The sequence below is a fragment of the Odocoileus virginianus genome, chromosome X (genome assembly GCF_023699985.2).
Source record: "Odocoileus virginianus isolate 20LAN1187 ecotype Illinois chromosome X, Ovbor_1.2, whole genome shotgun sequence".
NCBI classification, from domain to species: domain Eukaryota; kingdom Metazoa; phylum Chordata; class Mammalia; order Artiodactyla; family Cervidae; genus Odocoileus; species Odocoileus virginianus.
Window position 1 is genome coordinate 43791996 of NC_069708.1, and position 10727 is coordinate 43802722.

The following is a 10727-nucleotide window of genomic DNA, read 5'->3' on the forward strand; positions in this document are numbered from 1 at the left end:
AAAAATCATAAAGAGAAATTAAGGAAACAATCCCATTCACCATTGCAACAAAAAGAATGAAATAACTAGGAATAAACCTACCTAAGGAGACAAAAAGCCTATATGCAGAAAACTATAAGACACTGATGAAGGAAATCAAAGATGGCACATACAGATGGAGAAATATGCCATGTTCTTGGATTGGAAGAATCAATATTGTAAAAATGACTGTACTACCTAAGGCAGTCTACATATTCAATGCAATCCCTATCAAACTACCAATGGTAATTTTCACAGAGCTAGAACAAAAAATTACAATTCATATGGAAACACAAAAGATCCTGAATAGACAAAGCAATCTTGAGGAAAAAAAGAAAAAAAAAATAGAGCTGGAAGAATCAGGCTCCCTGACTTCAGACTATACTACAGGGCTACAGTACTCAGGACAGTATGGTACTGGCACAAAAAGAAAAATATAGTTCAATGGGACAGAACAGAAAGCTCAGAGATAAACCCATGCACCTATGGCTACCTAATCTATGATAAATGAGGCAAGGATATAAAATGGAGAAAAGAGAGCCTCTTCAATAAGTGGTGCTGGGAAAACTGGACAGCTACATGTAAAAGAGTGAAAATAGAACTCTCCCTAACACCACACACAAAAATAAACTCAAAATTAATTAAAGACCTAAATTTAAGTCCAGACACTATAAAATTCTTAGAGGAAAACATATGCAGAACACTCTTTGACATAAGTCACAGCAAGATCTTTTCTGACTCACCTCCTAGAGTAATGAGAATAAAAGCAAAAATAAACAAGTGGAACTTAATTAAACTTCAGAGCTTTTGCACAGCAAAGTAAACCATAAACAACAAAAAGACCATCCTCACAATGGGAGAAAATGTTTGCAAGGAAGCAACAAAGGATCAATCTCTAAAATATGCAAACAGCTTATGCAACTCAATATCAAAACAATAAACAACTGAGAGAGTCAATTCCTAGGCAGGTTGATAAGAAGTCCAGGGGTCCCCATGGAGAGAGGGGTTTGGGATTCTCAAGGAGGAAAAAGGACAAATATTTTTTTCCCCTCTACATTCCTTAGGATTATATAGCAATAATGTATCCTGCTTGAGGACAGTCTCTGAAAACACCTTCTGGCTAATTCTGTTATCTCAAAATGTAAATCATGGGAGTAGGTCTGGTGAGGTCTTTATAACCTTTAGACATTCTTTTGATTCACTGTAATAACCAATTTGAGAGTATATAATTCCAGTGCTAAGACTAGCAAGGGGGTACTCTTTCTACCCCCTTCTGATGTCTATGTCAGAAGCTTTCTCTATCTCCTTTATACTTTAATAAAACTTTATTACACAAAAGCTCTGAGCAATCCAGCCTCGTCTCTGGCCCTGGATTGAATTCTTCTCCTCCGGAGGCCAAGAACCCCGGTGTCTTTGCATGATTCAGCAACAACCTTTCACAACCAAATCAAAAATTGGTGGCAAACCTAAATAGACATTTCTCCAAAGAAGACATATACATAACCAAGAATCACATGCTCAAATCACTAATTATTATAGAAATGCAACTGAAAACTACAATGAGATATCTCCTCACACCTGTCAGAATGGCCATTATCAAAAAATCTACAAACAATAAAACCTGGAGAGGGTGTGGAGAAAAGGAAACCTTGCACTGTTGGTGGGAATGTAAGTTCATACAGCCACTATACAGAATAGTATGGAGATTCCTTAAAAAACTAAAAGTAGAACTACTATGTGACCCACCACACACGGGGCATGTACCCAGAAAAAAAAAAAAAAAAAAACATAATTCAAAAAGACACACATGCACCCCAATGTTCATGCAACACTATTTACAATATCCAGGGAATGGAAACATCCTAAATGTCCATCAACAGAGAAATGGATAAAGAAAATGTGATATACATATACAGTGGAATATTACTTGGCCATAAAAAGGAACAAAATTGGGTCATTTGCAGAGATGTGGATGGACTGTCTTATAGAGTGAAGCAAGTCAGAAAGAGAAAAATATTGCAAAATTACAAATAAGGAATAGAGACACAGATGTAGAGAACAAATGTATGGATACCAAGTGGAAAGGGGGGAATGCAATGGATTGGGAAATTAGGATTAACTATTGATACTATGTATAAAATATATAACTAATTATAACCTACTGTACAGCACAGGGAACTCTACTCAACATTCTACATTGACCTGAATGGGAAGGAAATTTTTTTGTTTGTTTAAAGAGGGTATTTGTATATGTAAGCTGCTTCACTTTGCTGCACAGTAGAAACTAACACAACATAGTAAAGCAACTATACTCAAATAAAATTTTCTTAAAAAACTTTTTAATAGAAGGGTTTATTTATAAAAGAATTATTTACAGAAGTTTTGGCAGAATGTAGGAGATCCATATGAGATAGTGTGGTAACCTGGGCTAGTAATAATGAGTTGTTACAACTTCTAGACTTGAAGAGGTAAGAGTTGTGTATAGAAGACCATCTTGGATTGAGCCTGGTCACAGTCAGCCTGATCTGACATTTCAGAGAACAAATTCCCTGATCTCACTTTGTCTTTCTTTCTGATCTCCTGTCCTGGTTCCCCACTAGCTCTACCTGACTGGAAATCAGAAGTCATGAGATCTTGTCAATATAGTCCAACATAGGTCAGCCTCCTGGGGCACCAATTCAGTTGAAAAAGTGTGGAGAGAAGAGCTGCAGGGTCAAATGAAAAACAATCAGCACTGGTGGTGGTTTAGTCGCTAAGTTGTGTCTGACTCTTGTGATCCCGTGGACTGTAGCCTGCCAGGCTCCTCTGTCCAAGGGATTCTCCAGGCAAGAATACTGGAGTGGGTTGCCATTTCCTTCTACAGGGTATCTTCCTGACCCAGGCATCGAACCCAGGTCTCCTGCATTGCAGGCAGATGATTTACCAACTAAGCTATGATGGAGGCCCATAATTAGCACCATAAACCTCTTTAATACCTCAGCATCCATTCTTGTCCTTCATCTAAGTAAAAATTTTATGTCTCCACCCAAGGAGTTGCATGAAGTTACACAAACTACCATATCATTGCAAGGTGGTATAATTTCGATCATACTTCCTGTAAAATATTAGCCACTACTGTTCATTAAAATAGTGATGGAGAGTAGGGGAAAAGATAAAAGGAATGAAAAGCATAATTGGTAACCACAGCTGCCTTTACTCTCCCATTCCCTGCTTGCCTTACCCTCTGTCAGCACCTGAATAGATGAGGTTCTTTACCTAGCAGGGTGTAACAAACCTTCATTCCTGAGGGATCTGAATCCTATGGCCCTGACTTTGTTGGGTTGTTGCAGTTTTCAGTTGATGTGTACAGTTGAGCAATGGAGTAACAAAAGACACAAGAGGGGTCGCCTCTTGTTACTCCCTTTCCCAGCTGTCAAGGCCCCGGATTTTGAACATAATCCTCTTTGTCCCATTGTATAGCAACAACTAAAGTTCTTCCTAAAATTAGAATCAATTACTTAGTTCAATACAGTGACTCCCTTCTTTGCATATTGGTTTAGTGGCCTGCGTGCAGTGCAAGCTAAGTCACTTCAGTCATGTCTATGGACTGTCGCGACACTATGGACTGTAGCCCACCAGTCTTCTCTGTCCATGGGATTCTCCAGGCAAGAATACTGGAGTCTGTTTTCATGGCCCTCTTCCAGGGGATCTTCCAGACCCAGGGATCAACCCCGCATCTCCTGCAGCTCCTGCACTGCAGGCGGATTCTTTACCGCTGAGCCACTGGGGAAGCCCTGGTTTAGTAGCATGAAGAGCTAAAAAAGAAAAAAAAAAACAAGCCTACAAAGTAATTCCAGCTTGCCTTCCATCATAGCCTTATTTCCTGGTGGAAATATTCCTCCCTTATATGCTAGGATTTCCAAGCCCACCAAGCCCAAAATTGTGGGAATGGAAGCAAAATTTCTTCAAGTATATTACAAGTTGTAGTTGTAGGAAGGCCACACCTACCCACCACTTAGTTCCTGGTTATGGAAGAAATTGCACCATTTCTTGGTCACTGATTTGAGGCATACACTGGCATCCTTTAGGACAGTATCTTAAACTTGCATGTTGTTTTTTTTTTTTTTTTTTCTGTTCATTATAAAAAATGAATCATCAGCAGATCACATAAGACACATAGTGTGTGTGTGTGTGTGTGTGTGTGTGTGTGTGTGTAGGTGTGTGTTCAGTAACTTCAGTCATGTACAGTTCTTTGTGACCCTATAGACTGTAGCCCACCAGGCTCTTCTGTCCATATGATTCTCCAGGCAAGAATACTGGATTGGGTTGCCATGCCCTCCTTCAGGGGATCTTCTTGGCCTGGGGATCGAACCCTGGTCTCCTGTGTCTCCTGCATTGGCAGGCAGATTCTTTACCCACTGAGCCACCTGGGAAACCCAAGGCATAAAATAAAATCAGTCTGTTCACTCTATGTGAGCCCATTGCTCTAAAATGTATAACTCAGCTAGAGATAATACTGTGTGGGATACCATGGCAATTGATACAAACATTCTGTAAGTCCATGAACAATGGTGCTGGCACAATCTTTCCAGGCAGAGAAGGGAAATCTATATCTAGAATATGTGTCTATCTCATGAAGGGCAAAGTGCTGCCTCCTCCATAAGAAGATTATCTACTATAATCAGTTGGACACCAGAGAGCCTGTTGGTCCATTGGAAATGATACCATATTTGGGGCTCAAAGTTTACCTCTGGTGTGAGCAGGTTAGTCACTCAAAAGTGATCAGCTCTGGCAATGGAAAGAACATATTTTTGAATCCATGCATAGCTTCTATCCCTGCCAGCATGTATATTTTGTACATGGACCTACTGAATAAGCATCAGGGTGATTGGGAAAAGAGGTTGACTAACCAAAAGAGCCATTCATCTTTTCCATTTGGTTATCGAGAGCTTCCTTTATATAAGTGCCCTTTGGTTGGTATTTGCATGTATGTGTGCATGCTAAGTCACTTCAGTTATGTCCGACTCTTTGCAACCTCATGGACTGTAGCCTGCCAGGCTCCTCTGTCCATGGGGATTCTCCAGGCAAGATACTAGAGTGTGTTGTCATGCTCTCCTTCAGGGGATCTTCCCCACCTGGGGATCAAACCTGTGTCTCTTATGTCTCCTGTGTTAACAGGCAGGTTCTTCACCACTAGTGCCACCTGGGAAGCCTCAGTATTTGCATAGGCTACAAATATCTACACAGTCATTGCTAATATGAAGAGATCTATTCAAACAAGTCCCTACCTACTGTAATTTCTTTGTTGCTAATTTCCTGATTCTGATCTTTCTAAATCCCTAACCAACCTTTTAGTCTCTGCTAATTAATTGAAATTGATTCATACTTCAAGCCATCTCTCCTCCCACTGATGTGCAAAGTCATATATACTGCTGAATATTCTGTCTACTGGGAGGATTTCCCTTCATGAATGATTTTCACAGCCATTCCTTCTAGGTGGTATTGACATGCCTTGTAGTTTCATCTATAAATCAGGCCCAGTGTTTTTTCCTCCTCATTAACTACTCATAAGGAGCTCCTCAGAAAGTAATAGATGTGTTTGAGGGAAAGGTGATAAAGCAGTATAACCAGATGTCATGAGAATCTGAAATATCTGCTCATAAATTTTAATAAACTTTATTTGTAGAGCAGTTTTAGGTTCATAGTAAAATTGAGTAGAAAGAACAAAGAATTCACATACATCCCCTTTCTCCAAAAACACATAGCTTTCCTCATTATCAATCAACATCAGAGACATGTGCTTGGTACAATTGATGAAGCTACATTGATCCATTATTACTACCCATAGTTTGCCCATTAGAGTATGTCCTTAGTGCTGTACAGTCTTTGGGTTTGGAAAAAATGTATAATAACATATATCCATATTACAACAATATACAGAATAGTTTTACTGCTTTAAAACTCCTCTGTGCTCTACCTATGTATTCTTTCTTCTCTCAGATTCTGGCAACCACTGATCTCTTACTGTCTCCATAGCTTTGCCTTTTCCAGAATGTCATATTGTTGGGTTCATACAATATGTAAAATTTCAGATTGATTTCTTTCACTTAGTAATATGCATCTTAAGTCTCCTGCTTGCCTTTTTTATGGCTAGACAATTAATTTCTTTATAATGCTGAATAATATTCCATTTCTAGGCCACAGTTTATTCTTTCACCTACTGACAGACATCTTGGTTGCTTTCAAGTTTGGGCAATTATGACTAAAGCTGCTATAAACCTCCATGTGTAACTTTTTGTGTAGATATTGGTTTTCAATTCATTTGGTTAAATTCTAAAGAGCACAATTACTGGATCATCTGCTCACAGTCTTTACATTTCCTTCCAGATATGTTTAGCACAAGTATATACTACTTCCATTTTATAGTGAAATACTGCTCTAAACATCCAAATTCAATGTTATGTGAATCCGACAACACCAGTTCATAATGAATAATAGTCTCTTTTAGGGCTCATTCTTAAGCCAGGAACTGTTTTATTTTTAGATGGAAAATCGAGGAGACTTCCCTGGTGGTCCAGTAGTTAAGAATTCGCCTGCCAATTCAGGGGACATGGGTTCAATCTCTGATCCAGGAACTAAGATCCCACCTTCTGTGGTGTAACTTAGCCCATGCACAACTACTGAGCCTGTGACTCTAGAGCCCATGCTCTGAAACAAAAGAAGGCACTGCAATCAGAAGCCCACATACCACAACTAGAAACTAGTCCCCACTTGCTACAAATAGAGAAAGCCCTTGTGCAGCAATGAAGACCCAGTACAGCCAAAAATAAATAAATATTTTTGAAATAGAAATAGAGTAGAGTAAGATATTTCTCCTAAACCAAAGTGTTCTGTGCTATTGTCTTCCCATTGGGGTTTGCCAGAGACTCCATATAACATGTCTGTCTGCCACAGAAACTGCCTGTATTTTTGGGACCTCCGGTTCATTAAGCCTTAGTAGTAAAATATGTTGCCCTACAGCCTGGAACTGATGGAGAGTTCATTCTTTTCTAGAATCCACTTAAAATGAGATGTATAGGCTGTACAATGAATCTGTCAGAGCAGCACAAATGTGTTTTCTGTTGCCTCCCAAATCCAAAGAGGACCACCAAGCATTATGCCTATGTTTGTGTGTGTTAAAAGGTGAGACAACTTATCTCCTATTATGGAAGGAAATATCCGAATGTATCCAAGACCACTGGACTCAAAAGCTTCACTAATATGGCAGGTCCTGAACTTTGCATGGTTTATCTCCTACTCTCTTTTATGCATATGTCTTACTAAGAAGTCTGTGGCAGTTCTCCTGAAAATATTCTCCATGGACTCGTGTCAGTTCCTAAACTGTCATTTGTCTGCAACAAGATCAATATAAAAATGGATAGAAATGCCTAAAAACTTGTACAGCAAGTTGACATACTTGCAACATCTAATCATACAGTTTTATAATAAATTGTGCTTATTATATTTTACAAAAGTATCAGTCCTTGATAAAATAAAAAAAAAATAAAACTTTTTAAATTGGAAATTAAAAAAAGAAATTACCCTTTACCAATGAAGTTTGATAAAAACTGATCTAGGTGCTTACTACTTCCTATTCTGTAGGTCCAGTTAGCATAATATCATCAACCTAATAGGCCAAAGTAATATTCTTCAGGATGCCAAGATGATCAAAATTCCTCTTGACTATATTATGATTGAGAACAGGAGAGTTCGTTGCCCTGATGCAATGTAGTAAAGAATATATCACTGTCCATGCCATGCAAATGTAAACTATTCCTGATATTCTATACTCACTTGAAGGTAAAATAAAGCATTTTACAGGTCAGTAGCTGCATACTAGATTCCAGGGTCTGTGTTTATTTGCTCCAGTCAATATACTACATTTAAAACCACAGCTGCAATTGGCATCACTTCCTGATTATCTGTAATAATCTACTGTCATTTTCCATGATCCATCTGGCTTTTTCAACAGCCAAACAAGTGTGATAAATGGGAGTGTTATAGGAATCATTTACCCTGCATCTCTAAAGTCTTTGGTAGTGGTATTAATCTCTTCAAATTCTCCGAGGACTTTTGGTTTGTGATCATGGAAGAGGCCCCCACTTCACTTTTTCTGCAATAAGAGTCCTCTATGACACTATTTTTCTACCATAATAGCCCTCCTGCTTGACATATCATCACTTTACAACTTGATCAATTCTATGAAGTATTTCAACTTAACTCTGAGACAAGGAGATATTATGAAATTCTGCTAGCTATTAATACTTAATATATCTATTCTTACTGTATACACTGCAACCAGAGAAGTAACAGAAAAGGTCTACATTCCAAATGGGTTTATTGTGGAATGGATGTGAGCCAGGATTATATCTCTCACCTGATTTCACTAAGTCCCTACTTTGACCAGTGGACTACAGTGGCATTTTTGTCTCTAGAAGTCAATCTAAATTCCAGGTAAGTAGCTATTAATCCCAAGAAGGTCACAGTATTATCCTTCCACAAATGCATAGTTACTTGAGTTCAGATTTACTGAAGCTTTACTTCAGTAAAGAAAGGTTTACTTTGGAGTTTACTCCAAAGAAGGAACTCACTGAAAGTGAGTTCCAGTTCTTAACTGGAGAAGGATTGAGGAACGTTCATGGTGTAACATGAACTGCTACATTGTAGGGTCCCTCCTTGAAGGTTCACAATTTGCCCCGAGTTGAAGGGATTTGACCCAATTATATTTTAGGATTTGGAGAAGAGGCCATGCATTCCCATGATAGTGACTCAAGCTAGGTTTCTAACTTGATTTGGAATTTTTCATACTTTTATCATCAACTAGTAACTTAGTAGGCTGCCAATATATTTACTTCTATATTACTCTGTGATCAATTGATAATTGCCATAGTTTCCTTCAGGTCTAAACACTCTATGATTATCATTACATTATTTGGTTTATTGGGAAATTGCATACACTTTGACTCTGGTAGTTAAATGTTGCTATTAATATATATCCTCCTGGTGGCTCAGATGGTAAAGTGTCTGCCTGGAATGCGGGAGACCCGGGTTCGACCCCTGGGTTGGGAAGATCCCCTGGAGAAAGAAATGGCAACCCACTCCAGTACTCTTGCCTGGAAAATTCCATGGACTGAGGAGCCTGGTAGGCTACAGTCCATGGGGTCGCCAAGAGTCGGACATGACTGAGCAACTTTACTTACTTACTTGCCACAACAGGATCACATTGTTCCCAATGATATCAGGGAATTCAAATCCACCACAGCATCCCCTATTTTTATCTCTGACTTACAGAGTTCAGCTGTAACAGAAAACAGTCCTGACTGCATATTGGATTTATCCCTTTATCTGTCTATACCTCTGGTCATTCTGGCTCTGTACTTTTGTAAAGCAATGTTGCCTATACCCTGAAATGCACATAATAGCCCTTTCTCAAGGCTCTGCCTCCAGGGCTTGATCTTTAAGTATAACATGTTTCATTCATATAGAGATGAAAAATTGCAGAACAGAGAATAACATTTGTCTTGTTCGAGGTTTACAGGAGCATGGAGACCAGACCTATGTGGACAGCTGCAAGAACCAAGGATTATCACATCTCCTCTAGAGTCTGACGGGGTACCAAAAGTATGCAACAATCAGCTACACCCCCTCCCCTTCTAGTATAAATGAAGCCTGAATTCTAACTTGAGTAGGATGGTTCTTTTGGACACTAGTCCACCATCTTCTCCACTTTCTGGCTTTCTGAATAAAGTCGCTAATCTTTGATCCTCTCAAGTTTGTCAAAAGGAAACTGGACAAATAAGGAGCATTAAAAAGGTGTTGGACCTGGGAGGGTGAAACTGGAGAATTTAAAAGTCTACATTGAAATAAGAAACTGCAATAATTAATAGGATAAAGGAAAAGTAAATTTTAGTATAGGCATACAGTGAAGTAGTATAAAGAACTACATGTTTTATTTTGGTAAATAGAGCTTATTGGATTAAGCTCTTAAAAATTACTTGAATAAAGTTAAAAAATTTACTTGAATCAAACTCTTGAAAAAAAATCCAATCATGTTGGACTTTTGTTATGAATTATGGCTACAACTGTCTTTTCATCTTATGTCTGACACACTGTACTATCAACCACTCAACTCATATTTATAGATTTTTTTTTTACAACATTCTTCTAAAACTAACTTTGATATTGATCTTGGAGGGAGAGCAGTGAAGAGAAATCTTAGTTCCCTAGCCAGGGATTGGATTTGGATAACCTGGATGAAAACTGAGTTCCTAGCCACTAGACTACCAGGGGCTAAAAGCAAAATGGCCCTGGCTTTTTCCACCATATGAAAGCACGAATGTTTCAAAGAGGCAAAAATTGCAAAACAGATACAAATTTTACTATTAGAGGCACAGTAAAATGTATGAGAGGCTCACAGGAAAACAGTTTATTTTTTTGTCAGAGGCAAGGCAGAGATACACACTAGGGGAGGAGCGTGGGCATCCTAAGTGAGAAACGCTGTATGTCAGAAGCTAGGCAGAGGCACACACGGAGAGGAGTGAGCGCATTTTGAATGAGGAAGAGTGCAGTAAAGAGGTGATGTAAATCACTTATATAGGACAGTCCTTCTGGGTCTTTGTTTACATTTGGCCAATTATCTTGTTTCTTTCTTCACACCTGACTGGTCCATGGAACCCTCCCCAAGATGCATA